Source organism: Sorghum bicolor, chromosome 2 (genome assembly GCF_000003195.3).
Source record: "Sorghum bicolor cultivar BTx623 chromosome 2, Sorghum_bicolor_NCBIv3, whole genome shotgun sequence".
Lineage (NCBI taxonomy): Eukaryota > Viridiplantae > Streptophyta > Magnoliopsida > Poales > Poaceae > Sorghum > Sorghum bicolor.
Genome location: NC_012871.2, coordinates 16884824 through 16891175, shown reverse-complemented (window position 1 = coordinate 16891175; position 6352 = coordinate 16884824). Strand labels below are relative to the sequence as shown.

The 6352-nt window shown below is 37.2% G+C and overlaps 1 long non-coding RNA gene across 2 annotated transcripts; it reads right to left on the bottom strand.

Annotated features, from left to right (window-relative positions):
- LOC110433101 lies at positions 1–2041 on the bottom strand. 2 transcript variants are annotated; one of them, XR_002450497.1, is made up of 6 exons: positions 1666–2041; positions 1288–1343; positions 1083–1173; positions 747–800; positions 328–357; positions 1–175 (listed from the first exon to the last, which is right to left on the bottom strand). It is a non-coding gene; the product is annotated as an uncharacterized LOC110433101 (long non-coding RNA). The 2 variants fall into 2 exon arrangements; XR_002450498.1 differs by lacking the exon at positions 1083–1173 and having other exon boundaries at positions 1666–2036.

Genomic DNA, 6352 nt, shown 5'->3' with positions numbered 1-6352 from the left:
TAAGAATACACAGCGATATGGTATAAATAATTTGTTGCATTACAATGACTACCATCCACATAATTGATGACACAAAATTTGTTTATATTACAAGCTCCTATGGAGTAAATTATAAAATATAACAGGATCCCTCTGGAATGCCAGCCAGCAGCCCTCCTTTCTCGTGCCCGACAAACTGAAAATGCCATGGCTTTCTATGGTCAGAAACTATTGACTCTAACATTTCGATCAGCTCATGTATAAAAATGAGATCTATGTAAACAAAAAAAAAATCATATTTTGAATCTACTAGTAAAATTGATAGTTCATTGATCCTTGTTGACAAACCGTGGATGCAGATTGGTAGCAGCAGCAGGTCTGCAACACAATTCTTTAGCAGTATTAGGCTATAAATAATAGTGTTAATCCAAAAGTCTCAATTAATTTGACTGATAAAGCAAATCCATACTCGGCTAATATGATACAATCTATTGTTAAATACTTTTACCAGCTAAAGCTTTGTATAGTACAAAATCAAAAAAGAAGGATATAAAGTATAAAATCAAATATTACGATGACCGTAGAAAAATTCAAGGTCTTGTTTTATTGAATTGGCATGTAATCTCAGCATATTAGTCCAAAGTGATATGACTAGACAATCTGCAACAGTAGTAATTGTCCACGCGCTAGGGAATTGATAAGATGCAACCTGACTGAGAAAGAAATCATCCAGAAATTTTTATCTAGAACACAGGAAGGGTTACTACCTGTGTGTTGATCTAGCTTTATGGATCCTGGTTATGACCATTTCATTGATCCACCTGAACAAAAAAAGAAACTAAAACATTACTGTTCAAGAACTCCATTGGTAGGTGTCAAAAAAAAAACAAATCCAATGCAGGTAGGACATGTGCGAGAATCTAACCTGATCTAAATCAGAAAATGTTAAATATACTATGCAGTTGGATTATATCTCAACCTTAGCATAAGTCATAGTGCAATTTGCAAACATTAGAGAGGAAGCCCAATACACCCCAAAGATTAGTGAAGAAAAAAATAGTTCCTAGTTTATCCAACACATGCTGAGGAAGCTAGTGTTCTACCAGATGGAACACAGATTCTTGCAGAGTTTCTCCAAAAAAATTATGTTTAAAGAACACACCATTCCAAACATCCAAGATTATGATTGTTGATCTACAAGATTGATACTGTGTTAGACTGTTAGTTTCAATGATACATGATAACTAAAATAGGAGCTCTCGCAGAATAATTAATCATATATCTTGGAAAAAATTAAGGTAGGCAGACCTTGCCAAGATCACAATATTTGTGATTACTTTCTTATCCCTTTGACTTAGGCAAATCTGCATAGAAGGAATTAAATTCAGAAGATATACACGAGAAGTTCAGAGTATTCACTAGAAAAAAAACCAGTATTGTTTAATCAAGAAATATACAAAAGAATTGGGGACGTTAGGGATTGGTAATTAGGTGCATTTGATTCAACCTATGGCCACCATATCACAATCTATGGTCTATTAGAAAAACAGATCAAGAATCTGAGAGGGATAAGTCAATTTTGATGAAAAGAATGAAAGCATCAAAGAGAATTTAGGGTTTCCAGATATGAAAGACAAGTAAAATATAAATCGCCTGCTAAGACTGTATGAAGAAAGGAGATAATACATTATGATTGGCACCGTCGACTGCAGCAGAATTCTGCACTGATCTAAGGCGAGATGACGAGGATTCCCTTCAGATCCTAGCGGCATCGTCTTGATGGATCTCTGATATGAAGAAAATCATGCAGGATCAAGAACAAAATGGCTGCATTAATATGAGGACAGAGGAGATGACGAGACTCCCTTCAAATCCTAGCAGAACAACCTCCAGCAGGGTAGAGAGCATGTGTCGAGGGCTGTATTGATTGAACTGACAATTCAGGGGTAATGGCTTCAGAGGAGAGGTACGGCACCATGTTCGTCGTAGGGAGGGAAGTTACGGAGCTGTGCAATGGGAGAAAACAGAAAAGGAACCACGATTCTCAATAGGGAGAGGTTAGACGAGATCCACAATTAGGGGGCAGTTCTCATGCTGTACGGTTTCCTCTAGCATGTCTCTATGAAAGGTGGGGCCACAGTTAGGCTTCACAACAATTAGCGTGGGGTGTGAAAATCAGATTACCCGCGAGAGAAGAATGTATATGAAACCAAAAAAAATTGGAGGGAAAGAAAGGCGGGAACAAAAAAAAGCTCAATCTAAATTGAAGCATTTCACGGGTCTTAAAAATTAAATCGAATTAAATTAATAATCCCTATCAAGCGAAATTGAGTAAATATCCAAGTGTCAATTTGAAATTTTATACTCACGTCTAAAATTATTCATATTCATATTTGAATCCAAATTAAAAGTGGTAAATAGTCAAATTTAAAATGGCAGTTAAGTGTGATTTATTGGTGATTTGGTGTCTAGATTTGCATGGGAAGGATAAGAAATAGTTTTAACATAGGATAGGATTTGCATTAGTTTATCAATGTGAAATAATTTTATAAAATAGATAAGTTAACTATTTTGCAAGTTACGGAGGTGATACGGCCAACGTCACGTATGCAATACCCACACTTCTCACGTGAAGAAAGCGGATAGTAGCATAAAGCATATCTCAAATTCCGACATTCAAGCAAGGTAAGTACCTTGCAAGGTAAGGCCTCCTAGCTGGTGCCGTAATTTGGGTTGATCTCTGTACAATCTAGGCATAGGCCTCATAGCATAGCTTGCAGCACACTAGGGAGGGTCCAAGCATTCATGTACGACTTATTAACCTCCTAGAGCACCGTAGTGTGTGTATCGAACATTTTCTCTATCTTAATATATAGATGCGCAAACCTTTAACGTGTTTGGGAAAAACTGTTTTGCCAGATTTAGATTTTTGTTATTAAAGAGAACTAGAGTAGACGGAAGATTGAGTCATTACTAATGCAATTTGAAAAAATGAGAGTCGTCCCTACACATAAAAGAAAATTAATGAGACATGTTACAATAATATACCTCAATGGTTACCTCGTTTCTCCTTCAAATGGTTGATCTTGAGTTCAAGTCCTAGTTTTAGCATGTTTTTGCAGCAGGCTTTGGTGTTGTGAGGTCCTTTTCAGAGATTTTTTTGTTAGTGAATTATAAAATAATAATTAATTTATTATGTATATATATTATAGATCAAATAGGGTTGCATGGCCTATATGTGGCAAGCGAGAGTGTTTATTTTTAGTGATGTGTTGTGCGGTCCTTTTTAGAGATTTTTTGTTAGCGAATTATAAAATAATAAATTTATTGTGCATATCATAGATCAAATAGGACATAACATTTCCTTTGAGATGGGAAGGTTTTAGGTTTGAGTCCCACCTTTGCAACATTTTATCCTATTTTATATTTTTTTTGTGTGGTTCCTATGGTTGCATGATATGTACTTGGCAATGATTTTCTTTAATGACCTACATATTGTCGTACGAGTTTTCACCATTTTCTAACCAAATATAAGTATTATTTTGATTATTCAATAATAGTTCTATGAAATAATTATAATCATATATCCAAAGGGCATAAAGAAATTGTACAAACCAACATGAAAACATATTTTGGGCCCATAAGCTTTCCCATCAAAATTTCAATTCATTTTAATAAAGTGAGATTATACACAAGTAGATATATCTCCTCACAAATAAAGAATTAACTCCATCCTACAAAGCAAAACAATTGGCGCAATGGTAAGGCATGTTGGTCTCAATCCCTTACTACTTGGTTTGGTGTCTAGGGTCTACTATTTTTCCTATCTATTATTGTTAAGTGTATGGCTAGATCTACCACTTTTTTCTTTTTGTATAATAATTAATTATTATTATTATTATTATTATTATTATTATTATTATTATTATTATTATTATTATTATTATTATTATTATTATTATTATTATTATTATTATTACTATTACTACTATTACTACTACTACTACTATTATTATTATTATTATTATTATTATTATTATTATTATTATTATTATTATTACTACTACTACTACTACTACTACTACTACTACTACTACTACTATTACTAATACTATTACTATTATTACTATTATTACTATTATTATTTTTATTATTACTAATATTAATAATATTATTATTATTATTATTATTACTACTACTACTACTACTACTATTTTTTTATTAATTAATTAATTAATTAATTAATTAATTGTGTGCTCTATCAAACATGTATGACAAACACTAGCCATTTCTTTATACTAGTATTTTTCATTAAAACAAATTGAATATGTTGATATTGTTTTGACCTCCAATAATATATGCCACACAGTAATATGAGAGAGGAGCTATGGTATACAACTTTAAGGGTATATGGTAGATAAGATACGCCACATTAACTCTGGTGAATAATATGCCACGTCAGTTTATAGCCGCCATGGTTGGTTACATGTTTTTAATTTCGCACCAAAAAAACATCTCTATCATGTCAACTAGAGATATTTTGGTATTTCATGTCAACTATTATTTGATACGCTTTTATGACGTGTCTTCATGCTACTCACGGTTAAAAGCATGTCTAACTATGTGTCATATTTTTACGTTTTTAGTTGCGTGTCAAAAAGCATCTTTAGGTGCCTATTGACGATTTTGAGATATGCTTTACAACATGTGTAGAGATTAGTGACGGTTGAAAGCGTGCCTAATTTTGTGTTATTTTGATACGATTTCAATAACGTGTTAAAAAATATGTATAGATATCTTTTAACGTTGAAAGCGTGTTAAATATCGCGACACTTTGTTGCGTTCTTTAAATTGTGTTAAATAACGTCTTTAGGTGCCGACGTAGAGACGCTTTTGATGTACGTTACAAATAAAGCGTCGCTATAGGGGGTTTTTCTAGTAGTATGCGGCGTCGAAGACAGGCTGTGGTCCTAGACTCAGATGGACTCTAGGCACCAATGACTGGCACAAGGTCCTGTCACGAGAGCCGTCGAGAGGGCGCGACCAGTGCCCTACCTCCTGCCGGAGCTACATGGGAAATGCCTCAACTACATATCCTCCTCACATAGGGTGGCGACCTCTAGCACTACCTACATCATGGGGGTTTTCACCATCTGTGCATGACTGCAAGCGGCCGCAGGTGGCGACCTCTGTCAGGACTGGCATTCCTGGTGGCACGGGCACTCTACCCAGGGTCGTCGTGACCAGCTCTCACGCTCTTAGCCACTGATCCATGATGGTATGTCGGGCTCGAGTGGAGTCATGCTAAGCGCCATTAGGCATGGCGGCAGTGGTTGTCGACACCGACGTCGTAGCCGGCCACAAACACCGCCTATGATATTGCTAAGAGGAGCTAGTGGCGAGTCGAGTGGCAAGAGCTACCTAGGAAGCTAACGGCAAGCTGAGTGGCGAGGCACGCCATGTAAGCCTATATGAGTTTGGCCCATTGACACTCACGTCGTACTTTGGGCGCCACGCCCACCGCACGCGAGGTCTCGAAGGACCCGATAGTGGAGGAGGTTGCAGCCTCGCTCACAATGTGTCGACCTATTTAGGTCATCCGCTGACCGAGTCCCTTCTCCACGGTGCCAGTACACAACACGTATAAACTTTTCATTCTTCGTGTTTCCTAAATCTTATACGAAGAAAGTTATACATTTTGGTTGAGCCGGAAATCTTGATGTATCGTGTATGAACTTCTCATACATGCACATATGATATACTCCCTCCATACTTGAAAAAGTTGACGTTCTAGACTCGTGTAGATTTTGCAAAACTTGTCGTTCTGCACTGCCAGCTGCTGGCACGGACGGGAATACCCCTGCGCTTACGTCCTTTCGGCCTGCCAAGAGCACGTCCGTTCGGCTAGCCGCTGCATGCGCTCACGTCTGTTTGGCTGGCCGCTGCACGCACATCCAAGAAGTTGCACAGGCTCGCGTCCGTTTGGCTGGCCTCTGCCAAGCGCGGCGTCCGTTTGGCTGGCTGTTGCACGCGTGTCCCTTACAACAGGGCTTGAACCCAGGATGCAACACTCAAATTGCTAGGCACTAGCCAGCTGAGCCAATTTATCTTCTTGTATAGAGAGCCTCAGCCACCATATTTATTAGGGGCAGATATGGAAAACTAACTTCTAATTAATCACTTCTTGGTTAGCACAATCATGTCCTAGACATCAAGAATTATAGATATGGAGGGAGTATGTACGTATATTATAGCTGTGCCCCATGTGAAACAGCTACTTATGAGTACCCAAACTATCTAAAGTTAAAAGAAAAAAATATATATTATAGCTTAAACCCTCATCGACCCCTATAAAAACACCCCATGACAGCAC